The sequence below is a fragment of the Colius striatus genome, chromosome 1 (assembly GCF_028858725.1).
Source record: "Colius striatus isolate bColStr4 chromosome 1, bColStr4.1.hap1, whole genome shotgun sequence".
Lineage (NCBI taxonomy): Eukaryota > Metazoa > Chordata > Aves > Coliiformes > Coliidae > Colius > Colius striatus.
Genome location: NC_084759.1, coordinates 63,519,136 through 63,545,882, shown reverse-complemented (window position 1 = coordinate 63,545,882; position 26,747 = coordinate 63,519,136). Strand labels below are relative to the sequence as shown.

The window sequence follows — 26,747 nt, the reverse complement described above, 5'->3', positions numbered from 1 at the left end:
GTAAAGTTATTCATCCATTAATCATATTTTCAAATGCTAGGTAAGAACAAAGTATTATTGTTGGAAATACTGCTTTTAGAGTGGGTTCACTTTTGGAACAAGCTTTGGGTCTTTTTGTTTTATTTCACTTTTAAGTTCAAACTCAGTGAAAAATCACTGCATTAATATGTATGTTCCTGCATTTTTTCAAGCTAAAGATCCTTGGCCAACATATTTTAAATGAAAAAAAAAAACCCTGAATGTTTTGCTGCACATGATTGGAATGCTGCTTCTGCTTCTTGTTTTTAAGAGGGAATACTGTCAATACACTAGTGGCTATACTTTTAACACTAAGAGCCCAACCAGAATGATTTTGTTATTTTTATAGTTTTAGCCTGAGGCTTGGATGATAGACAAAGAATTTGAGGACATGAGAAAATTTCTAGTGTGGAAGAACTCTATAAAAAAGTATTAGTTTTGTACGTGATTTCTTTATTGCACAATTTACTGCGGAAACATGTCAGTTTAGCTTAATAGCAAGATCCTGGGAAAAACAGACCAGGAGAAGCAGGTCCAGCTAAGGTAACTGCCCCCACTGATGGCCCACTAAGAGTCACTTGTGTGCTCTAGTGGGATGCTCTACCTCGAGGATCCAGCCAACTGACAAGACTCATCTTACCAGCGCTAGGGAGTGGAAGATTGGAGATCTGTGCAGACCTGAACAGAGCAGACTGTGGTCTAACAGCGAGACCATTACTGCTGGAGAGCAGAGAGACGTGCAGAGGCACTGTCTGAAAACATTAAGCCTCTCAAGGCATTCGTGCAGGGACAATAAGCCTTGAGATAAGACAGACATGTGTGCAGACAATTTGGTATTTTACATTCCTTTTTTTTCTTCCGCTTAAGTTATGTGCTGTTCTTCACATGAAAGATGGAACAAGTTTGTTCCCAAGCGTGCTTTCTCACCACGAACTACACTGACGATCACAGCCCACACCAGAAAAGCCTGGGGAGCTCAGCCAGACAAGACACATTGACTGAGGACCTCCACCGTGGCAGTGGGTCCCCAAGGCAGGTGAGGTTGGACACATGGGTGAATCCTCAGAGGCCATGTCTGTACTCATAAATCAAACAAGACCACAGGATGCTCCCAGGCACTGAGACCCAATGCACCACACTGGACAGCTGTCAGGACTCCAGCTAGGGCTCTTCCACTTTGGCATGGCTCAGGAGCAAATCCTGTCCCTAGGACATGTTTTAGATGTGGCCACTTGGTTTCAGAGGTTGGGAGATGCATCTCTTGTTGAAGCATTGCCGGGTCTATTTCATGTCCTGCCATGACAGAGCCCAGGAGACAGTCTTAGGACTGGACTCACATCCACTGACCCCATGGAAACACCTACCTCAGCTAAAGCCAGTGGATCTCCAGCAGCTTTGCACCAACTAAGGACCTACCCATTTGCCTTGGAAAGCCTCACTTAAGGACTGAGGCTAACCCCAAACACTTTGATGTGGGCTGACCTTTCCTACAAGCCTTGGCTTTGGGACAGGTCTAAAGAGTCCTGCTCCCCAGGGGTGTAAGAGACCCATGATCCTGACAAAACCAAGGAGCAATGATCACTCAGCATTTTGAAAAAAAATCCTACCTTCATTTAATTCTCTGAACAACAGAATGGTAAACAAACTCTGGTGCAAAATGTCATAGCTTCAGTTCTTGGTTAAAAGTAAATTAATATTTCTTACCTTTGTGTCACACTTTGTGATCCTTGGATTAAAAAGCCTTTCATGAAAAGAATGTTTATATTATAAAGGCATGTGTAAATGCACCCAAACAAATGTACACACATGCACAAACAATCTTATTTTTCCAAAGAGGTTTTCTTTTATTGGTTTCATTTGAAAATTAATGCTCTCATGAGTTGAGGTTAAAAGTAATTTAATATAACAATAGCCTGATAATTGGCATTTGGCAGTTATTGCTAATGCTATTTTACAGGCGAGTTGTGACGAATTCCTGCTTCGACACCCAGTTATGTTTCAGCGCTTCGCTTTCTTTCCCTTTCTCACACAGCTGCTGTAATCCATAGCAAGCAATTGTTTAAACATGAAATCAGCAAGCATTGCCTATAATTTGCCTTTCTTTCTTTCTTTCATGGCCATTAGGAAATGGTCTGAAAGAGGGGGGAAAAAGTAGTGTTCCTTCTGTCCTCTTTTTTGGGTTTTTTTTTCCACTCTGTATTCATTTTCCAAATATTCATCATAAAGAATAAAATGCTGATAGAGGGGAAAAAAAGCCTAATCAAAAGCTTTCTGCCTGAAGTCATTCAGTTCACTATTCAAACCAGGAAAGTGTCTATAGTTAGACATGGTTGTGTTCCCTGAGAATATGAAAACATGACAGCATATTATTAGTTGCAGAAACTAAAGAGCAGCTGTTAGTTAGCACCTGGTTCCCAACAGCAGACTGGAAATACAAAGAGAGATGCTCTGTGTGTGCCCTAGCAGCAAGAAGGGAACAAACATCTTCAAATCCACTCTTCTCCTAAGAAAGCAGCGCCTCCCTCACTGTTTTTCTGGAGAGAGACCTGAGAAATCATTGCAAAGGGAAGGTGAAAAGGAGAAAAGGGCCCAAAGGACAGTGAAAACCAGAACAAGGCACTGTCTTACCTTGCTGCAGCTCGGTGCTGCCTCTGCTTGTGAGTCTGAGAGCGAGAGAAGATGGGGACGGACTCCCTGCTTTATTGGATTGTCCAAACTATGTGTTTAGTAATTAGACAGTTAGGCATTTGTGCTTTGGGTGAGCTATAAATATAATATCTCCAAAGTGCCAGCCAGAGGCAGGAGATAAGGATGGCAGCACTTCTGTACTACCAGCCTTTTAAGGCATCACAGCTAGAGTGGCACGAGGACCCTGATGGACCAGGCTGCTGTGCTCTTGAGCAGCCCCAGTGCTTTTTTCTTCTCTGTTTGGGAGTGCTTGATCTTAAAATACACTTACCTGCTGTAGGGAGGTCCTGCAAGGGACCCCAAGGAAGCCAGTCATATTTCAGGGCTTGATGTTTTGTCTGAGCTATAAGCAACTCTAATTTCTAGATCAGATTGTCTGTCAGGGCTCTGGGACTGACAGAAACACCCTAGGAAATGTCAGCTGCTCTGTGGGTGTAACAAACTGCAACTCCCCTTACTTTGTGTCTCTGTCCTTTGCAGTTTTGCAGACTTCTTGCAGGGGAGTCTGTCTCTCATGTCTTGCCTTGTTTGAGGCCTGCACTGCCTGGTGTGTGGGGAGGTAGTGCTGGTGTTACCATTTCACTGCAAAAACAGACAAAATACTTCAGGGACTAGCCTGGGGTCGTGAAATAAATCTACTTGGGCAGCAGGTGTGAACTCTCTGCTCAGAGTTCCCTTCCAGCTGGAATGCAGGTGTGATGCTGGGTGAAGGGGACACACATATATGGAAGGAGTGAGAAATGAAAGGGTAGAAGAGAGCTCTTCCAACAGCTCCCATGGGCAGTGTCTCACTGTCCCCAGAGGAAAATCTGCCTGAGCAAGGCTCAGTGCAGAAGTGGTGATATGTCCTTTCTAACACTGAATCCATTTGTGCTTTCAATGTACTTCTGTAGAGAGAGCTGCAACAGAGACATGCCCTTGACATGAAGCTGAACTATTTTAAGATTTTATTTTTTTTTAAGGAGAGGAAAAGGAAAACCTCTCATTAAGACAGAAAGATGAAGAAATTGCACTAGGCAGCCACCATCTGCAGGCAAATGACTCTCCTTTACACAGCAGCATACTTCTCTGAAGGAGTACTGTGCTGTTCAATTGAGGTAACTTGTTCCTCCTCCTGGCTGAAGGAAGAGTATTTGCTGAGGGGTTCAAATGCTTTGCTGGATTTATTTAACACTTCCACGGTCCTGAAGAACCCCCCATTCCCTTCATGTCGCCCTTCCCTTCCCTTCCCTTCCCTTCCCTTCCCTTCCCTTCCCTTCCCTTCCCTTCCCTTCCCTTCCCTTCCCTTCCCTTCCCTTCCCTTCCCTTCCCTCCTCTCCTCTCCGCGCTGGTGGAACAATAATCTTCAGGAGATAGTGTCACCTCCCAGCTTGTCTCTGAGCAATTCATTTGGATAGCATGCATGGGTCAAGCCATGGAAACTGGATGTTAACACAAACCATGTGCCAGGTTTTCTGACACGACAAACTGATTTATAGCTTGATATAGAGCCCAGTCAGATTTCGTGATTTTAACTCCAAACCACTGAGTAATTGGCATCTGAAGGGTTTATCCTAATATAAAAAAAGCTCATAATAGCATGTCCTCAGTCCCTGCCAAGCAACACAATTTGACAGCCTGTGTTGAGTCTCTTGGGACAAATGACTTTCACACATCTTTTTTTGTCCATGCAGAAATGCCCAGCTTCAGAGCACTGTGGATGAGGAGCATGGCCTAGAGACTTAGGTTAGGGAGACAAGAGAACTATCCCGCTGATTCCTGATGAAAATACTGTTCATCCTTGAGCTATCGGCCTTTTGCCACGTGTTTCTTTAGCTACCATGTAAACAGCCCTTTCTCATTTCCCAGAACAATAAACAGTTATGAAAAGCTGTATAAGCAGCAAAAATGTGGTAGTTAGGATATATGTTTGAATAGTTCTGGAAAGCCTCAACATTTTTATATTAGCCAATTTTTCTGTTATTTGTTTGCATGATTCAAAGGTCAGGCTGATGTTACAGAAACAACCTGGATAAAAGATGGCTGTCCCCAGCCCCAGTTCAGGATGTTCTGGGCACCAGTGATATGTTTAATCCCCAGGTGTCAGCCCAAGTACAGAGCACATTTGGATCTTGTGTAAACATGGAGTGACTGGGAACCAGTTTGGGGTAAATGTGGCCTCACAACACACTTCATCTAACTACTTGAGAAGGTGGATTACTGATCTGTTAAGTCAAACATTGCTGCTTTTCTCTCTGAAAAGGGCAAATGTCCTGTAAAGCTGGTTGCCTCTCTCCCTCTGTTTCAGTTTGGGTATTGCTTTACTCTTTGATGAGGATCACCAGGGAAAGGAAGGCTCCTTGAAAAAGAATGCCATCAGTAGGCTGAAGCATCAGCCGCAAGTCAGGCTGCTGGGCCTGATCCTGTGCTCCCCACAGCAGGTAACATCTCAGCTGCTTCCCTGAGATAAGCAGGGAAATGCCCCCACCCTTGGGACATCAGCGCTTCTGAGATACAGAAGGATGATAGGCTAACGATGGAGGAGGGGTACTCCTGTGAGTGTTGCCAAGAGTAGAGACATCTCCAGGCTTCTCAGCTTTACAGCAGCACAGGAATTTAGCCCTTTAAAAAGAGGGATCGGTGCTGAATTCTGTGGCCCAAAGCAGCTGTGGCATGGTGGGCTTCTTTGCCTTCTTCCACCGGGCTGCAGCACTGGAGCCAGTCCTGCCGCTCCCACAACTAAGGCACAAGCGCAAAGCAAGGATTTCAGCCAAGTAGAAGTGCATGTGCTGGGAGAGGTGCTTTAGAGTTACAGGATTATTTAAGTTGGAAAAGTTCTTTAAGGCCATCAGTCATGTGCTTTTGAAATGCAAAAAGGAAATGCTGCAAGCTTTAAAGCACAGTCCCCAGTGGAAACCATACCAAGATCCTGTTACCTGTTTGTTACACTGAGGTTAAAAGTGTTACTGCTGATCCCTCACAGCCAGGGTTCACCCCACCATTCTCTACAAGATGTCAAAGTGTGGGTACCCAAGAACTATGTAATTATTCAGGATCATTTTAACAAAAAAAAAATCTCACCAACTTGCACCAGTACTGCCCTTTCTAAAGTAAGAGCTCTACTGACAGATATCCATGGGAACTTGACCTTGCTGTCCTAACATTTGTGTTCATGGTAGGTAGCACAGGGATTAAAACCACATTACGATGTTGTTGAGCCTTTAATCTAATTTGGAGGATTTAGAGGCAAGTTCTGTATTTATGATACTGACTGCCAGAGACTTAGCAGCAGAGCCAGAGGGGAAGAGGGAGCCTGTGGAGATTTTGCTGGTAGTCAATATTTTGCAAATGCTTTACACTCAGGCCCTTGTGGTGAGGAAGATGGGATTAGCATTTCCGAACAGGCAATTCAGCTGTGTTAGCAAGCCATCAGCCTCGATGAGAGGCTGCCTCAGCCACAGACCACACCAGTACTCTCCTTCCAAAGAGGACATTTGCAGATAAATCCTCAAATCCTGCACCTGGAAGAAGAGCATGCACAAATGCTGACCTCCATGCAAACCCGGGGGAACATAGCCTTTTGCCAGGAGGCACACAGGACATTGCACATCTTGAGACCCTCCCACACCTTTGAAAATGCTTGTGGCAGGAAGCATTTGGGCTCCAGCAGCAGCTGCCTCAGAGATGTCAGTGTCCTCCAGGCACTCAAGGATGGAAGCCCACCTGGAGGATCCCAGCCCTAGCTTCTTCCTGATGGGCAGCACTCCTTACCACCACTACCACCGTGACTGAGCTCTGGAACATGGATGAGACACAGGTGCCTTCCTATGAAACAGCAAAGCAGGTGTGATTTTGAAGGGCCTTGTCCCTGCCTGGCTTCCCCTCCTGCCTTGTGTTTTGAGCCAAGGCTCCAAGAAGATGTCATCGCTGCAAAGCTACGTGCAGGCTTGGGAGCAGGCCAAAACACTCAGAGCCCTGTGACCTCTGTGTTTTCCACGGGCGCTGCCAGCAGCAGTTCACCTCGCCTACTGTCTGCCATCAAAAGCTGGCATCTAGTGTAAGCCAGCTATCTGTGTGCTTTCTTTGGTGAGTGGAGGTGCCTGTCTCCCACTGTTGACTGCAGGGGGAGAGGAGATGACTCACTCCAGACAGCTAACTTGTAGTGATTGAACTTATGTGAAATGTGCCTCAGCATAAGAAGCACAGCCTTTGCTGTGTGTGGTGCCTGAGCTGGGCCAGATGTAGGTTAGCTTAGCCCATTTGGGTGCCTTAAGGAATGGCCAGTATTTCATGTGCCTGAGTTGGGCCAGATGTCGGTTAGCTTAGCCCATTTGGGTGCCTTAAGGAATGACCAGTAGTTCATGTTTGGGAATATATATTCTCCAGAACAATTTCCTGAATTCCCATTTTTGGAACAAAAGCAAGCTATATTTAATGACCTCTTTCTGTGAATTTCCCCAGCCGAACCTAAATGCTTGGGGTGTTTGGCCCATCCCCTGCCCAGTTTCTACAGCTTACACCTCCAGGCCTGGAGAGTGACAGGCTCAGAGCACAGGCATAGACCTCTTTACCCAACACAAACAATACCACATCCAGATAAATGATGCAGATGAGCCTTAGTCTGAAAATTCAGATACCCAACTCTCCAAAACTTCTAAACTCAAACTTTGCACGGAAAACCTAGGGAGCTTTCTTCATTCTCCTCCTCATAGAATCAAAGAACCACAAAATGGTAGGAATTGGAAAGGACCTCTGGAGATAATCCAGTCTAACTCACTGCTGAAGCAGGTTCACCTCAATCAAGTCACATAAGGAAGCGTCCAGGCAGGCTTGAAAACCTGTGGAGAAGGAGACTCCACACCCTCCCTGGGCAGCCTGTGCCAGGGCTCCCTCACACTCACAGGAAAGAAGTTTCTCCTCATGTTTAAGTGGAACTTTATTCCAGCTTGTGCCTCTTACTCCTTGTCCTGTCACTGGGCACTGCAGAAAAAAGACTCACCCCATCCTCTTGACACTTGCCCTTAAGGTATTTGTAAGCACTGATAAGGTCCCCCTCTTCTCCAGGCTAAACAACTCCAGGTCTCACAGCCTTTCTTCTCCATACTCTGTCCCACTGAGGGAGATGAATCCAGTCCCCAGTCTGCCCTGCTGCCTTTCCATCCCTACATAATGGCCCCATATCTCAGGATTTACTTGGCAAATACAGTGACATGGCACTGACAAGTGCCCTGAGTAAGGACAGAACTGGATGATGCCTCTTTAGCCAGAGGGAGCTCTGGATATCTTTTCAGAGTACAGACAAGGCTGGAAAAGTAAGAATAATTTCTTCTTCGCTCTTTCTTTTATCTGCCCAGCAAATGTTATAGCTCACAAAAGGCCATTACTCTTTGCAGCTGTTCCATGGCCTCATCTTTGCCCTTTCCCATTTTGGCTTGAATTCTTGTTCACTTCACTGTAGCTGCTGTTTTTGGATCATACTAAGACTTCTTCAGTCCAAAACTAAATCTACCCTCATAATCCACCAAACCAGATCCTGATAAAGATAAGCAGGCTTTACTAAACAACAATCTGAGATATAACTATTGTGTGTGGAAGTGAGAAAGGGATTGTCTGGGTTCAAATCAGCCCCAGGAACACTCAATATTGGTGCCCTATTTGCACATTTACCTGTCTGTTTGAGTTAGTCTTTATCCCACTGTACCTAAAGCCACCAGTGAGTATGAGCAAAGAAACTCTCAGGAATCCATTTAGAAGACGGTTATGCTCATGATATAACTGTTATCTGAGAGATGGACAGTGTTATGACCCCAGCAGCAAGAGTCAGGAGTTGCCAACAGCAAAATTAAGCAAGCAAGAGCCCAGCCTGCTTTGCCTGTGCCCGAGTACAGGGGTGATTGTACGGATAAGGAATTTCAGCCTAAGCAGTTTTATTTTGGCAGGCGTAGGAGCCTGAAATGAGTTTTTGTAACAGAAGCTGTATATTGCCTTAAGCATAGGTGTAATCACCAGTCCACCCATAATAAGTAATAATGCTCTGGCATTAATTCATTATGTGACCTTGGACGTGACACTCAAATCCACGTTATCAAACCTGGCGTGTGCATGCAAGTCCCACTGAAGGACAGAGGAGCTGCAAGTGCCAAACACTTAAAAATGTCAGATTGAGCTCCCCGGAGCTCAGATTTCCCACTTCCAGGGGAAACTATGAGAGAGAGCACTGCTGAGAACAAGATCTGAAAAATACACAGAAATCATGAAATCCTCCAACCCTTAGAGCACTAAGAATTTCCCAAACCTCCACAGCCATTAGAAGGATCCTTATGCTAGGAGCACATTTGCCATCCAAAAGCCCAAAGACTGGCTGTGACAGCACTTTCCCTACATCTTGTGCTTCACGGTTCATGCTGGGTGCAGGGCACACAGCCTCAAGCAGAGGTGTTTCAGCGCTCCAAAATTGTCCTGCCTGCATGCACTACATCACCACCAAGAGGCTCTTCTTAGGACATATTAAGTAGGTCTTTAGCTGTAAAACTGGTACGACATTGTACTACCTTCAAAGGCACTTCCCAAAACAGCGCAGAAGTAGAAACTAGGATAATGCAGCTAGCAGTGGTGATGAATCTACAATCTTGCACAAGATGTTTCAGCCTGGTGTTGTCTCTGCACACTGTAGAATAGGGCAGCAGCCCCCTTTTTTATAATTGCATTGGTGTAGGCCTAGCAATTCAGGTTAGCCTGCTGAAGGCCATCGTGTGCAACTTGAAACGAGCTCAGCAATATTAAAAAAGTTATGTTTATGAAGAGCAGCTGTTGGCATTATTGTGTCTATCCTTGCCCTGGAGATATAATCGACTGCATAACTGGTAACTCAATCTTTGCTAGTGGTTTGTTGTGCTGGTGATAGAAATGCAACCCAGGGCCACCATGTACCTTTTAGGCCATTTAGCACAATGAAAAAAAATTCACTGTAGAGCCTAGATTAGCTGGGATGCAAGTGCCAAAATTAATGTCAAACTCTGACACCTACCATTTCCCCTTCCCTGGATTGTGTATGTGACCATAATGAGCCTCAAATGCTTGTGTTCTCTCTTTGCTGACTGATTTGCCTGTTTTCTCATCCATAATGTAAAAAGCCTTCTGCTGATTGTGTTAATACCCTATCTATTTCAGCAATGGTTTTTGTGAGAGCCCACAGTGATTTTGCTGGTGGCTGAAAAAATGCTGTGAGTATTAAAACTGGCACCCTGATTTTATGGCTAAGTTTAAGAGAGAACATGACATTTAGCAGCAGGACAGCTCTTTGCGGTACCTCAGTTAAACAACAGAGCTACTTCTATCCTCATCAGAGCTGCTCAGATTTTTCAAAACCAATTCAAAGGGAATTTGAAGTTCTATGGCCATGCATTAATTTGAAAGTCTTGACAGAAGTGTTTAGCCATTAACTTGTTGGAGAGCAGAAACCAAAACCAAAGCATGCTGAACAAGGAAGTGACACGTCTTTGCTGTGTGTGTCTCATCAGCTGAGACTAGCTAAATTGTCAGTTACACACTGATCAAATATACACAAAGAGCTCTCTGATTTTCAGATTGTCGGGTAAAAAAACAGAGTGCCTTTTTTGTGCTCTAAAAAGATACGCTTACACACAATGTAACTGAAGGATAGTGAAATTAGTCTTTATCATGCAAAATCCACATTCTGGTTTTTGTGCATATCCTGACTATGAATTTGCTGATCTTTTCTAATTGCCACCTGTATGCTCATAAAGCTGTCATCCAATGTAATACCAGGCCACCTTAGCATTAACATAATTTTCTTTGCATTTTTTTCCATGTTCATAGAATCATAGAATCACAGAATGGTAGGGGATGGAAGGGACCTTTAGAGATCATCTAGTCCAACCCCCCTGCAGAAGCAGGTTCACCTAGATCAGGTCACACAGGAACACATCCAGGCAGGTCTTGAAGACCTCCAAGGATGGAGACTCCATAGCCTCCCTGGGCAGCCTGTGCCAGGGCTCCCTCACCCTCACAGTGAAATAGTTTTTTCTTATATTTAAATAGAACTTTTTGTGTTCCAGCTTCATCCCATTGCCCTTTGTCCTGTTGCTAATACAATAGAAAAAAGGGATGCCCCAACCTCCTTACATCCGCCATTTAGATGTTTGTAAATATTGATAAGATCCCCCCTCAGTCTCCTCTTCTCCAGACTAAACAGCCCCAGTTCCCGCAGCCTTTCCTCATAAGGAAGATGTTCCAGTCCCCTGATCATCTTGGTGGCCCTGCGCTGGACCCTCTCCTGCAGTTCCCCGTCCCTCTTGAGCTGAGGAGCCCAGAACTGGACACAGGACTCCAGATGAGGCTCACCAGGGCAGAGGGAGAAAAGAACCTCCCTTGACCTGCTGGCCACACTCTTCTTGATGCATTCCAGGATGCCATTGGCCTTCATGTTGCATCATCTCTTCTCCTCTTGGCTGTTACAGCACATCTCTCCCTTGCTCCCTTTCTGCTCACTGCACCTACCATGTCAAAACTGTGGTCTGCCAACTTCCCCTCTCCACTGAGGACACAAAACCCCCCAAGCTAATCCTCTCAATCTCTGCCTCCTCAGCATCCTTGCCACCACCTCTTTCCCCTCCAGGTATTTCCTCAAAACATCCACAGTTTCCCTGCTTCTCCTCATTCCTCCCCTGCTCCCCATTTAACTGAACTGACTGGATATCCCTATGGCACGTTATTTCTCTTCATTTGCAGTTGGCAAGTGTTTTTGCCACGTTACTCCTCATCCATCAAGCCCCATGCAAATGGGCACGTCTGGCACTGTTTTGGCAGGGCACACCAAACCAAGACAACAGCTTAGGCCAATCTGCTGCAGCTGTTGTTTTACTGCTTCTCCATGGGGCTGGAGCACACTCCTGCCTCGCAAGCAGGAGTCTTGTGGCAAGCAGCTCAAATTGATAAATCACCCAAAGGAGTGAGGTATGCCCAGCACCAGCAATAGAGGCAGCTGCTGAGTGTAACCAAAGCATCTTTTGGAAAAGCCTTCTGTAAACAAATCTGCCATTTTGGTTTTGGGCACAAACGTTAAATTTTCTGGAGATCACCTTGCGAAGATGGAGATGAGAAATTCGCACTTCTCTTTGATCTGTGATTGCACTAAACTTGGCTCCTGCTCAGTGAACAGCAGTGCTTCTTCCCATCTTTTAAGAAGAATGTGCTCCTTTGCAAAAGCATGTCTAAAAAAGGCATTTTTTTGAGTCCCTGCATGAGTTGTGGATGTTGTCTGTGGTTTGCAATTGAGCTTGGGCCTCAAGAGTTGCAGTAGTTTCCAAACCTAAAGGAGTACAAAAAGTAAGTTCCTCTGGCATCCAAGGCTCTAGAACAAAGGCAGATTAACAAGTAGAAAGATAGAAAAGTTGTGACACCTGCCTTGCATGCTGAAATGCTTTTAAGTCATTCAGTCTGTGTCTTCACAATGAATCCTAAAACGACACCAGATCCCAGGCCTATGGGCTCTCTGGCTCTGATCCTGCTTTGGTCCTGCTTTGGTCCTTGTGTACATGAAGGGCTCCAAAGACCACTTTGCCTTCTAGAGACCAAATTTTAGAAAAAATAACACTGTATTAGATGGAAATACAATAATGTTAATAATAGAATCACATAGGTTGTGGGGGTTATCTCTTACAAAAATGAATAAGCTGATAGCTGCAGACAGACATGACTCTCTGCTTACTCTACAGCTGAGTACCAAAACAGCACCAGAGGGTGCTTACTCCTTTGCAAAGCTGCAGGATGTTTCTAGCATGGCTTGTGCAGAATCATGGAAGAGTATTGGTAGGAGCTCACTTGGGCCCTTAACAAGCTCAGCTAATCTTTTCATTCCCCTGATTTCTGGCATCCAGGCCTGACCTGGAATAATTAAGGACCCAAAACTGATAAGCTTTTTCCATGAGATCTCTCATTGCCCCAGCATCATCATAATCAGTACCCAGTACCAGCAGGAGAAATTCCTCTGTCCCCAACCTCTGCTGCAATTTCAACCCAGGGCTACCAGTCCAGGAGGAGCTACTCTACAGTCATAGCCATCTGCCATCAAACATGGCGGAAAGTTGCTTCCCTGTCTATAAAAGAGAGTTGCACCACCTCCATTACACATGCTGCAGGGCAATGTGGCTCACTAGGAAGGTATGATATGGAAGGCCCAGGGTATCCCAAAAACACAGCTTCCAAAGTTCTGTTTCTGGCATGGTTACATTAACAGAACAGAGGAACCTTTGAAACATGTGACCTATTTCATCATCTCTCAGAGGGACTGTAACAGAGCATTTCTCATTCTTTTCATACATGGTATGCCAGCAGCTCAAATTGCTCAGCTTTCTCTTAGTAGCTCCATTGATTTGGATGTGAGAATCTTATCAAGGACAGCCCTCCTGCATCACACCAGCCAGCCTGGAGTGCTCATGCAAAGAATAACCTGGAGGTCAAAACCATTCTTGACAGGGCTAAGATCAGGTTTGTGTCAAACAACCCATTAATACCAACCTCCTGGTGTTAATGTGGCAGTGGCAGGTATGTCTACAGTCCTCACAAAAGAAGTAAAACTTTTACCACCAGCAGCCAGTTCTGAAACTTTGTGAGTGAAGTTGGGCCCTGGTGTCACATACAAACATATGAACACAGGGACTGCTTGATGCAAAGCATTGGCTAAGATGGATCCTGCATTTGGGAGAACAGATGGAAAGTGAAACAGTGCTAATAGAATATGGAGTATGATAAATGACTTTTGGTTTTAATGCTTTACAAAAATCTCTCATCCAGTACATCCACACCTCCAAAGGAAGAAAATGTCCCCACGGGGTATTGTAGGGGCACTGTTCATGCCAAGCATGTTCCTGTCATTGCCAGCCTGAAACTGGTTACCATTAATTCATGTCTTAATACAGAGAAGATTTAATTAACTACATGCATTGTCACTGTATATATGTTTATACCTACTAGGATTGTTAGCTTATATATCTATGTGAGCTGGTATTTTGAGTGTATAAAGAATTAATTCAAGGAAGATTGAACCCTGCCCATCCTTCAAGAAGAAGCTTTCCTTCACAGTCAGCATGCTTTAAGGTAAACACTGGGATGGTGATATTTTTTTCCCTGTATGGGCAGAAGATCCCACCAGAAGATCAGCAGGAACCAACACTTCTCAAGTCAGTTGATGACATGAATGGGAGAAATGTGAGAGGGACTTGCAACATCCCAGGGGAAAAAGAAGATGTTCAAGGACATACCTATCCCTGAATCAATATCCCTTCAATGAAATACATGCTTTTGCTTAAAGACAAGTTTCCAGCTGAAAGGTATGTAAGCATGCTGAGATCATTTTTACTGGGTAAAACAGAGAACTGAGTTAGAAAAATTTGTCTGCAGCTGTAAGTTTTCTTTTATTTCTGCACAGCTGCCTCTAAATAAGGAGATGGTACTGCTGATCTTTGGATTCCTGAATAAATTCATTCCTTACTTTATCTTCAAGCCTGTCTGGTGGTAGAAGTGATTTAAGGATAACTGGCAAACCACTGTCATTCCATTCCCGAAGAAGTGATGATTCAGTAAAGAGAAGTGTTAGACTATACTCCTAGTAAAGATACAAGTCCAGAGCTAGCCAGATATCTCTCCCTAAGTTGCATGGGGCAATTCAGAAGTTGATAATGAGGCTTGAAAACAAAGTCTTCTCTGGACTATCTCTGGAAAGCTAGCAAAGTGCCTCAACACAGAGTCACCAGCAAGTTCATGGTGCTAAGGAGGTGCTAAGGATGGCTGAATCTGATGAGCTTTCGGATGCAGATGAGGCTGCTGCAGCTCCACATTCATGGGTCCAGCCTACAGCGAGATTGAACTTGTATTCCCAACACACACAGAGACACAGACACAGACATAGACACAGACACAGACACACACAGACACACAGACACACAGACACACAGACACACAATATGCACATCTCTGTTCAGCACAGCCAGCTCACACAAACATGAGCAGCAGAATCAGCCCAATCTTCTTCTCCCTCTCTGGAGCATCAGAATTGCAGTCTGTTAGTGGGATATACACACAATGCATGGGTCACTTCAGAAGCTGGTCAGAAACATTCTGTCTTCTAATTGGCATGTAGTTTGTAGTTCCCTTCCTCCTTCAACTGCTGATGCTTGGGCTTATGACCTCCAAAGGTTTGTGGTCCCCTGCTGGGTGCTGGTACCTTCTAATCCTACAAGAGTGGTCTGAAGCTTGCTAGCCCTCACACAAAATGACTCGGGACACAGAGTGCAACCTCACAGAAGCTACTTATAAATAGGATTTAGTGAGAGTACAGGATAGATGGTTGTGATGAAGAACAGGATTCAGTCAAGCAAATGTAAACTCAACTGAGCCCCTTTATCTCCATTTCCTCTCTAGTTCCTCATGTTTATTAGCCCTCCAATTCATCTTGATGCCTCCATTATTCCACCTCTGCTCCTTCCCATAAGCATGCCTTACTGAGTCTCACATATTCCTACTGTCCCCCGAAAAGCTCCGATAAGAAACATTATACAACCCCCGAATTCTCCTACCTGTGCGTACCATACACAGTCCTGCATCCTGTTAGGCAATATCTCCTTTTCCTGTGCACTTGGCTGTCCCCTCACAGGGTGTTTCACACTGGTAATGGTCTAATCCTTCTCCTTTGATGATCATAGGGAGCTGCCAATTCAGTGGGCCCTCGTTTCACTACTCATGCCAGCAGGCTTCCTCCACTGGCCATTGATCCCTGCTGGTCTTGTTCCTTGCTGTAGTTGCCCTTTAGTCACATAATTTAACACATAGAAACCTAATATTGCTCTTTGAGTGTCTAGTAAAAATAAAGATCAAGCAGAGCTTCCCATAGGGAGCCATGCTGTCCTGGTATGCCTGGCTGCATGGAGGATATCTAAATAATATAAAAATACTTCTTTAGTACAGAGGAAAAGCTGAATCTCCAGCTCTTCTTGCATGCATAAGACAAAGTGTCCACATGCGATCTTGATAGCCTTCATCTTGGAGCATCTGACTTGAAATGCATGAAAGGAGCATGATTTCTAGAGGATTCAGATGCTATTGAAATTCAATCCTTTGAAAGCTTCATCTTAACGTAGAACGGAGTCTATCCCCTTCCCTGAAAGTGCCACAGTTATCTTCAGCATCTCTGCTTCAGATACTCCTGCAACTGAAATAACCCCATAATAAGCCATAATTTAATTAAACTATCAGTTTGAAATGTCTGAGTGTTGTATTGAGACTGTGTGGAAAATATGAGCAGAGATAATTGTGTTAGCTAGGAATAACAAGACAGCTTGCCATGTAAGACTAGAAAGGCCAAAGCTCAATGTGATCCAAGCTGAAAGATCCTGAGACTGTGGTGTTAGGCTGGTCCTGTTGTGGACTGCTGAGAAGAGCTGAGACTGTAAATGTTTATTTTAAAATGGGCATTCAAAGGCACGTTCTGGATCATCTATTACCCCTCAATGTGGTTGTATATATTCCTTTAGCATCCACTATTGATATTAGCCCAACGAGTTCTTGATACTGCTTGAGCAAAACAATTTTTAAGAGGGAGAAAGCAAGAGCTGGACTTGCTGTTGGCAACATTTCAATCATGGAGATAGTTAAGAGACTAACCACAGCTAAGGAGGTTGTGTCACCTTTTATTTATACTCAGATGTGGTTCTTTATTGACATTATGCTTATTGGCACATCACTCAGACTGAAGAGTTCTCCCATGAGAAAGAGGAAAGCTGTAAACTCTCATGACAGTTGCATAACACTCTCCATCTGTGAAAAAGTCACTGGGTTTATCAGTCCCCTGTATCCCAGGTTGGGAGCTACACTGTGTGGTTCCCTTTGGGATTTGCAGTTAGGTTTAGCAGCAGAGAAACCTATGACAGGGCTGTAGTGATAGCCTTCTGTTCATTCCTCCTGGTCACTTCAGCCCTACTGAGGAGTCTCCCCATCCTCATCCTTTACTGGCAGCTCCTGTCTAGGAAGGTCTGGTGTTTGGAGGGACACAGTTTGGAGGTGGCCATTAGTGGAGAGAAAACAGCACGGTTAGGCTTACTTATTCCTTATTGACATACTTTGGGTAAAAGACCTTAATGAGGAGCAGCTTAAAAGGAGTGGCTGAGGGAGCTGGGGTTATGTAGCCTGGAGAAGAGGAGGCTGCAAGTAGCCATGATCACTCTCTACAACTACCTGAAGGAAGGTTATAGTGAGGTGAGGGTCAATCTCTTCTCTCCATGAGAATGACAATGAATGATAGGACAAGAGGAAATAGGCTCAAATTGCACTAGGGAAGATTTAGATTGGAGATTAAAAAAAACTTTTTCACTGAGAGGGTTGTTATGGGTTGGAATGGGCTGCCCAGGGAGGTGGTGGAGTCACCATCTCTAGAGATATTCAAAAGATGCAGAGAAGAGGTACTGAGGGATATGGTCTAGTTTAGTAATGGGCTTGGCAGTGTTAAGTTAGTGGTCAGACTTGATGATCTTAAAGGTCTTTTCTAACCATAATGATTCTATAATTCTACCAATCTATGATTCAAATGCTGGATGGTTTTATTAACATACATTAAAAGAAGCTTCTGCCAAGATAATAGAAAGTTATGACAGCTAATTAGTAGAAAAGCTATTAAAAGGCGTTTTATCTCAAAAGTAGCAAGGTGTGAAAACTTGTGTTTGTAAGGCTGACTGGTCGTGTGATGTCAGTTCCAAGCTCAGATCATAAAGCTGGGCTGTTTAATGTAATCATTAAAATGTAAAAATCTTGATTTTCCAGCTCTTCCAAAGATGTTATTTTTAAGGTGTGTGTTTATGTTAAATGCATCTATATGCTCCTAAACCAAAATGATGTGAAAGGAAACCAATGTGAGACTTTTGTTTTACATCAGCAACCTGGCTGATACATCCTTCAAACCAGGAGCCTGCTCTCTGGGCTCACTCAAAAATGAAAAAGCAGAGCCTAGTTCAGCCAGAACACAAATCAGAGCATGAAGACTGATTTTGGACCAGGTCCAGACTAAATAAGAGCACGGCTCATGTTAGCCCAAATCAAACCTCTAATTTTTCATGGAGCTTACTCATGAACCCGACATAGTAACAAGGATCAAGATGAGTTTGCAAACTCTTTTGTCAAGTCTACAGGCTCAGGGGTCACCTTGTTTGGTTCTGCTGCACCAGTTACTGGTGACATTCTACCCTCCTGCACTGAGAGTGTCTGCCAGCAGGTCTCTGGGCAGAGGACATCTAAGTACAGCCCTCCAACCTTGTCCTGCCCCAATGTCCCCTGCTTTCCCTGCCCTTCAGCAGCCTCGGTGGCCAGTTAGGTTATGGGCTGTGTTCTCTGCAGGAGCTTCTGCTGCTCCATCTCAGGTGCCTGACAGGCACTGTGGCCAAAGGCCTTGTGAGTTGTTCTCCTTAGAAATCACAAGAGGAATGCAACATTCAAAATAATTCAGGTCTTTGATTAGGAGCTACTGTGGGGATGAAAAACTTGACCAAACAACAAAAAATATATCTCAACAAACCCCAGACCACCATAATATCCTTACTTCTCTCTGCCTGAACTACTTTCCTGGATCTTTCCAGGGGAAAAAGTCAGTTTATCTTTTCCCCCTTCCAGGCCATAGAGTAGCTTTTGGGCATGATCCAAAATCCACTGAAAAAGTTTTGGAATGGAAAGTTTTAAAGGTCTCTAAATCAAGCCTCAAATCCAGAGTGATAAAAAGTCTGAGTATCCTGCCTTATATTCAAAGTGAAAACACACACTTCTTGCAAGTGTTGCGTGTAAGTAGGCCTCTCCCTTTCCCTGTTTCTCCAGCATATGGACAGGTCTTGATATGGTAGTTGCACCTCTTCTCAGAAAGGAGGATGGGCCTGGCTCCCTCCTAGCAATGAAGTTGCCCTTAGCAATGGAACTTTACACCATAGGAATAGTCCTTCTGCTGGTTCTTGACTGCAGAATTTCAAACAGCCCTGTGGTGATGACTCTGTAACCATATGACACTTCACCTTGCAACACTGTAGGTTTCTGGATAATGCACTGTCTTGTTCAGGTCAGACTAATGAACATTAAACGACTTCTGTGAATAGTCAGCAAAACATCCATTTGGCCCAGACCACTTTTATTTTAAACTATCAGCCTTTAAATTTTATTCTTTGATGTGAAAACAACCTCAGATAGCAAATTTTTATTGGCAGCCTGATAGGCAAGACATTGGCTGATGCCACAGGTCAATAAGCTTCTACAGACTTGAGTGACTGTGGATATGAGCACCAAGGCTGTTAAAGAGGCCAAGTGAAAATTTGGTCATAAAAATAGTCCCACATGCAGACAGACAGAGCAGTAGAGACTAGGAAGAACCATTTTAAACCTCTGATTCATTTGACCTACTATGAGTTAGACCAGCTCTGCTTCCCAGACTTTGCAAATAGCCAAGATGAAGGCTAAAGGCTTACTAACACTCGCATAAGCTCTCTTTGGTATAGTTTGTGCCAGGCACAGATCACATCAAGGTTTACCAACATCTCTCATGAGGCTCTTTCACAAAGGCACTGGTAGCAAAAAACACATACTCCCCTCTTCGCTTAGCAGGGTTTTCTAGTGAAAATTAACATCACATTGCTGTAGGGATAACTCCATATCAAGACACTGCTTGTTATAGTATCTTGATTTTTCCATCTTGATGCCTCAGGCAGGTTTAAAATGTAAATTTCAGATACACTTTGCATATCCCCAAAGCTGGGGGGGGTTTCTTGTTTGATTGGGTTTTTTTGTTTGTTTCCTAAGCTGTTGGAGCTTTCTGAGAAATTTGGAGTCTCTGTGGTTCCTCTCAGCTTTCTTCCTCCTGTCCGTGGGACTCACAGATAACCACAAAGGCACAGAAAGACAGGGCTGAATACTCTGCCCCTGGGCAAGATTAGCTGTAGACATACTACTTCTGACAGATGCCCTGACAAAATGTTAGCTTATTCTTAAACACTCACAGCACCTGTGTGGTATTCAGCAGAACTCCCGAACAGTTTCAGGCTTTTTTATCCATACCTGACTCAAGCTTTTAGCTCAAACCATCCATAAAAAGTCCTGAGTCCTGCTGTGGTTACTGGAGGTCCTGAAGGGTGCTGACCAGGGGTGGCTCAGGTAGGGGCACAGATGTCCTGGCTGGATTAGGTTAGGCAATGTGAACATACTGCTATGTGCATTTCTGTAGTATACTTAAATGATTTGGAATGAAACTCTTTTAAGGATCTTCTCCCAACACTCATAGTGTCATAAAGGACAAAGGGTTGAATCATATCTGGTCAGCTGTACCATAGGTGCTAAGAGAGGGTGACTAGTGGTGGCACCACAGGTGAAGACATGCAAAGAGATTTTTCTGGTTTTGTTCCAGGAAAGCTATTTGTCAAAATTCCTCTTTTTGGTACCAGCTGTTATGAAAATTGCCCATACACACACAACAGAGCACACAAGAAAATGGGAGCCTGATCCAGGGCTAGTTCTTAGTCATCTTACATCTTCCCTCTCCTGCCATCAGATTCTTTGCTCTTGTGACCTCTGCATCGTATGACAGAAGAATTGTCATCCTTTTCTTGCTACAACATTAATACTAACCATTTCAGACAGTATAATCGTGGCCTCTTTGTGGATGGGTTGACTATACCTACATCATTGTTGCAGAGATGGAAAACAAGTATAGCTTCCTAAGTAAAGATTTTATAACTTAATCACTGGGATACTATGATTTCCCAATAAGCTGGAAGCATCATACAGGAGAACTAAGATAAATATTTAATCAAGTAAAATAATATTGGATGCCTAAACAATCATCGAAGTAAAAGAATTTTGTCAGCTTGAAAATGTACTCAGACTAGTGAGATACCTGTAGAAAGAGTGTTGATCCCTTGGGGAATCTAAGGCTTGTTTCTCCATAGTGTCAAGGCAAAAATAAGTCTGTGCCTTAAGTAGTGTCCCTGGCTTTGTTTAGGATCACTTCTGTGTGCTCAAGGAAAGGCTCTTGGTTTGGATTCTCTGAGGGGGTTTATTTTTTTTTACTGTTATTTCACTGCTTCAACTGTACGTGTTTTCGTAGCCTACACAGACTTTGCACTGGATCTTAAAAATGTGCAGAATTGTGTTGGGCTTTTTTTTTCCTTTAATATGAAGTCACTTTTAGGGATCCTTCTCTGCACACCACAGCAAACAAACAATTAGGGCTGTGGGACTAAGTCTGCTACGGATAATCCATCCAGCATTGATTTATTATTATTATTATTGTTGTTGTTGTTATTGCTATTCCTATCAAAACTGCTAACAATGATAGTAAATGTAACAGCTGGTTTAGGTTAGCTTCTATCAGCATCTCTCTTTTCAGTGAAGCAAGGTCCTTGCTGAAACTGCTTCCTGCAGCAAAGGATTATTCTACCATCACACTTATAACAGACACTTTCCAGATACTCTAACTTACCAGACACTCCTTGGAAATGTCAGATACATCTTTTGTGAAGAGCTCCTGTTTTTAACGACATAATAACATTTCAAGCAAATACCTGGCAAGCCTTCAGATTTTGCCAGTGGTTCCTAGCATCTTTGGAAAAAAAAGGAGATTTATGGTCAGTACTGGTAGGTGGAGAGGTAGGCGTGTAAAAAGCATACCTTGTGGTTTTAGTGACGCATGAGTTATAATCACAGATGCTAGTGGGGTGCATTCCAGTCACTGTGACAAAGACAAAAGGCAGGGTGAAGATTTGCGTTACTAATTATTTATGGGGTCCTGGTGTTCAACTATGCAATGCTGCCATGGGTAGATTGCTGTTCAGAAAAGTACTATAACATCAGCCCCAAAACATCTACTCTGTCATTCTTGCATAGATGAATAGTGACATGGCTGAGGTATTACTTGTGCAGGTGTGACTGGAGCACAGGGGAATTGCTTCGTGTTTTACTTCAGTACCTCCATGGAGCAGGGAACATGTAGCTGCAGAAGAAAAGGATCTCAGCCATCCTACTCCATCCAGGGCAAAACTCCAGGTGGATACAAGTTATCTCATTCCTGCTCTTTCTTTTATACTTTCTCTTCTTCCTCTCCACTCCAGATTACAATCTAGCCAGTTTTAGTATGTCATCTTCCAGACATCTTTTAGTTTACCGTCATCAAATGTCTTAGCTTTGGCCTTGACTTGGTCGTGGCTGCTTATTCTTAAGCCACAAATTACCTCTTCCGTTAGGCTGAAATAAAATGGCTTTTTAAAAGATTTTTTTCTGATTTTGGGTTTGGTTTTTTTTTTGTTTGTTTTGTTTGTTTGCTTTTTGGTTTTGTTTTGTTTTCTTTTCATCCAGTCTGGTTGCTTGATCTGACATGACAGCAGCAGCAGAGCTGTGGGAACAGGGAGTGAGGGTGAGTTTATGAGCCAGGTCCTGAGTAGGGTTGCCCTGGTCAGCAGTGATGGGCTGAGTAGAGCCCTTCACCAACTTCTCTCTTCTGAGTGAGTGTAGCAGCAGTGTTGTCTTTAAATATTTCAGGTACAGAAGGAGTCTCTGGCTTCAGCTTGAGGTTATTCCTTAGCTGTCAGACACCTACGTGGATTTTTCATGGTGTAAGTTTGGTTGTGCAATGCAGTATTTTTTTTTCCTAGTATATAAAGTCAGATGTACACATACACAGAAAAGAGGGTACCAGTTGAGGGCATGTAGATGCCACAGCTTAAATATCTACATCTGAGTGAGTCACCTCAGGCACGATGTACAGCCTGTGGAGCCCAGAGCATTATCCATCCTACCCAAAACTATGAGGATGTCCTCACTTGTTTAAACATCCTCACTTGTTTAAACAGTGAGCTCTGCTTAAACAAAACAATACCCCAGCTATTGGCTGTAAAGACTAGTGAGAAAAAGAGTTGCTCCAAGGCAATCTGCAGTTAGGAATCAAGCCCGAGTGTTCTTCTGAGTTAGCAGAGATTGTCTTCAGAGCTGAATTCAGAGAAGGACAGAAAAACCTACCTGTGATCCACAGACAATTTTTTCATTTCTTTGTTTTTTGCCACTTGATGCTTTTCACACAGCTGTAGCAGCACAGCACCAAAGAAACTACAACAGCATCTCCTAAAATGAAGTTAATCCATGCACATGCTGGTCTAGACTGACACAAGCTTGCACAAGGTGACTTTAAAGCAGAGGTACTCAAAGGCTGCTAGCAGAGGACATATTATTTGCATGTCAGGAAACAATCCCGTTGGAGACAAGTAACTATAAACACTAACCCTTTACAAACTTGCTTTCACACTCAAAGAAAACTGATGCTCAGCCATGTGGAGGAATCATTTCTTTCCTTTCCATAGCAGAAAGTTCACTGGAATGGAAAGCAGCTCTTACAGCTGAGTGCTCAAACTGGAATTATTAAGTATTTTTTAATAGCTGGCAAAATGATGTATTCACTTTTTCTGTTATCATGTAAATACTTTGTACTGAATACACTGAACCATCTTTTGCAAGATTAGATTGGATTAGATACATACTACAAAAATTAGTCTTAATGAAAACGTTTAGGTCTGAAAAAAGGATTTAAATATTATTTTCTATCACTTTAGGGCCTTTGTGTAAAGGACAATCTGGTCTTTTATGTTTAAATGGTTTAAAGCATCCAGCTTAAACTGCATTACCCGAGAATTTCCATGTTGCCGTTAATAGCCCACTCTTAATTTGAAGTGCAGAGGAAGAATAGTAATCAAACCCTGAATTTCCAGGCATTTTCTAATTCAAACCTGTCTCCTGTATTGAAAGAGATTCTGCAGACAAGATGCTAAAATCAAAGGTTATAAAGCATATAGTTTACCTGAGCTGCCTGGAGGTGTCCTTCTATGTCGTATGGTTGCCTGGGCTGAGCCTTTAAGGCTGAGTTAATTGGGATTTAACAGGAAAACACTGCCACAAGCTTTTACCAGCCTGGCAGGCATAGCTCCCAGCAAGGACACCCTCCTTCTGCATCCACGTCACTCCTGTCCCTGCAGACACAGTGGCCTCTTTCTCCACGTAAGGCTCGCCCAGTCAGCTGCCTGACAACTCCCCTGTCATTTCTCCTTCTACAAAAGTGGCTGAGCCTGATCTCTAGGGTAGGAGAAGGCTCTGCCTTTGGGGAGGGCAGGTATTGAAGACAGATGTGGATGGAAGTCAGGTGCATCACTTGCAGGAGTCCTGGTGAGGCTACTCTGGGTTGCTGTCCTCTTCTTCATCTCCTTTCCCTGAAGTTGAAATCGGGTATTGTGTTAGGCAGCCACATGCAATGGGGGCTTAGTAAATAGCAGTATAGCTATCAGATGGACAGACTGTGCTGGGGCAGACATTTCACCACAGAGGCCATTTCTATCACTAGTCTTCCTTCTCCTCCACATTTTCTCTGAGATTAAATCTGCATTTTTCTCTTGTCACAGTGGGCAAGAGGTGCCAGGAGTTGGCTTGGGAGGACGAGAGAGGTGGGAAGAAATGTCTTGGGTTTTCAGACAAAGAGCCACTTACATTTTGGGTACCTAGATCTGTGTTCACCCTGTTGTCTCTCTGGGATTAGCTCCCAACACTGGCTTTCAAGCCTATGATCCCACAGCCTCAGGAAGACACTTAAATCTGTGCTCAGCTCCAAGAACTGTACACGCTGACAGCATGTCTCGGACAGGATGGAAATTCGCATGTGTTTAAACCTTTTTCTTATGCTCAGAGTTAGCAATTAATTCCAGATAAATCAATTTTGTAGTTTGAAAGTTGTTTCCCAGCATAACTTAGACATTTACTCCCCTTGAGTTATCAATATTCAGCCTCATGATGACTCTTAAGTACAAGTTTGGGGTGATCTGAATTATGCAATTGAAAGGGAACCACCAAGATGTTAATATCTGGCCACAGTCCTTTTCCTTTCAGAATAGAGGGAGGTGGCTCATAACAGTGCGGTGATGCTCCTGGCAGGAGCTCTGCCGTCCAGCTTTGTGAGGGCATGATCCTTACTCCTTGCTCACAACAGCACTGCCACATCTCCCCATCACCCGTGGACATGCATAGCAGTTAAAGGTGATTTAACTCAGGCCTCTTCTGGTGATTTTAGCCTTTTACTAGGGGATCTTGGTACTCTTCAGCACATTTAACTTTGAAAGAAATTAAACCACTTCCACCTATATGCTTAGGTGATTTTAAAATGTGTTTTTATATTATCTGAATGGTCAGTTAATACAATACAAGAGTTCATAATCTGGAAAAAAAGTCTGCATTTTTCACCAGCCATTAGCCCTGCAATGACTAACGCCCCAGAGCTGTGAGACATCTTTTAAGCACCCAGCAAGGTGGCAAGCCTGGGTCTTGCACCTCTCCTCTGTAGCCCCTTTAGAACATGTCAGCGTGTAGGCAGGGAATAAACTTTCTATCTGGGACTGTCCCTGCCAGGTCTGGGTGAAGAGATTCCAGTGTTCATACTGATGATCACACTTTCTGGTCTGCTAGGTGCAGAGAGAAGAGGCAGCAGGATTTTTACAGACACACTTGCAAAAAGGCCGGTGTTCCTCACTTGTTTGGTTGCTAGTGAAACATGGTTTGGCTTGGGAAATTTCAGCTCTGAGGCAACTTGTATTTGGAGAATTATGTGGGCTCTCTCTTTCAGCTCTATGTATTTTATTTTTGCTTTTTTCTTCATTCATTGAGGATACTGGAGTACACAAGACAGTTTGGGAGGTGGCTTTCGATTGTTTTTCAGTCTCTTTTGATCTTAAGACATGGTGTCCATGTCATCAGTCCAAAAGAGTGATCTGAAAAAACCTCAAAGCTTCTGCTCAGGGCATGCCTTGCACATCTCTCCTTGATCTACATATTTGCTGTGCACTGTACAGCTCTGTTCCTGCCTGCAAAGGCCCCTCCTTTCCCAGGGATTAAATCTGAGTGTTAGGATCAGCCACCTATTGTTGATGGCTGAGTCTCTACGCTTATCTCTCTGCTGTAAGAGAGCTAACGACCTATTTGTGGTTCTCTCCTCCTGGACAAACTCCTTTTGGTTCTACCACCTTTTTTCTTCTATTAAGGAGTGGCACAGGAGAGCAGAAAACCTAAGCTGCATGAGTTGAGCATGGGTCATGATGATCACAAATGTGTTGAGGAAGTGCCTGATTCAGAAGTAGGAGCTGAGCATGTTTAGTGGCCTATAAATCATAGAATCATAGAATGATAGGGGTCAGAAGTAACCTTTAGAGAAAATACATAGCTCTTGGGCTCAGGCTTTCAGACATATATATGTGACACAGAAATGACTGTTACAGTTCTCCAGCACTCTGAAGTTATAACTACAGGCACAGGACTGAGAGCAAGAGCGTGAAGAGACCTGAGATGTATAGCAGGTCACATATGATATTTGTAAATTCTGATAGAACAACTTCACTCAAATAGACAAATGAAAGAGCTCGTGGGAGGCTACCTTCAACCTAGTCTAACCTGGCAGGCTGTATCTGTCCTATTGTGAGCCAGCAAGTACCGTCTCTTAAGGTGACTAGGTAACCTAGTCTACCTACAGTAACCTGTCATACTCTACCTGCCTCAGTTTCTCTACTTCTGCATCCAGAAATGCAACCTTGAGCACTCCCAGTGACCAAGTGCCTGAGGAATCAATCCCATTCCATTACTATGAATTAAAGAAAAAGAGATGAGTTAAACTGGCATTAGAAAAATGCAGTGAAGGTGTGATTATGACATTTGTTAGCTCAGTCTGTCTCATGTGGAGATAAGCAGTGCAGCTGGAACATAAAAAGTTCCATTTAAACATAAGAAAAAACTTCTTTCCTGAGAGTGAGGGAGCCCTGGCACAGGCTGCCCAGGCAGGTTATGTAGTCTCCTTCCTTGGAGGTCTTCAAGACTCTCCTGGACACATTCCTATGAGACCTGATCTATGTTGACCTGCTTCTGCAGGGGAGTTGGACTAGATGATCTCTAAAGGTCCCTTTCAACCCTACCATTCTATGATTCTATTATTCTATGATTCTAGGTACAAG

The 26,747-nt window shown here is 43.7% G+C and overlaps 1 protein-coding gene across 2 annotated transcripts in view; it reads right to left on the bottom strand.

The window, feature by feature from the left end:
- Window positions 1-2,712, bottom strand: part of FHL2 (four and a half LIM domains 2) — a 45,764-nt gene extending 43,052 nt beyond the window's left edge. The window contains exon 1 of one of the 2 annotated variants that reach the window (XM_061988483.1): window positions 2,647-2,712. The gene's annotated coding sequence lies outside the window, so the exon portion shown is untranslated. The remainder of the gene's footprint in view (window positions 1-2,646) is intronic. The other variant, XM_061988481.1, reaches the window with a different exon arrangement.
- Window positions 2,713-26,747: the final 24,035 nt, after the last annotated feature.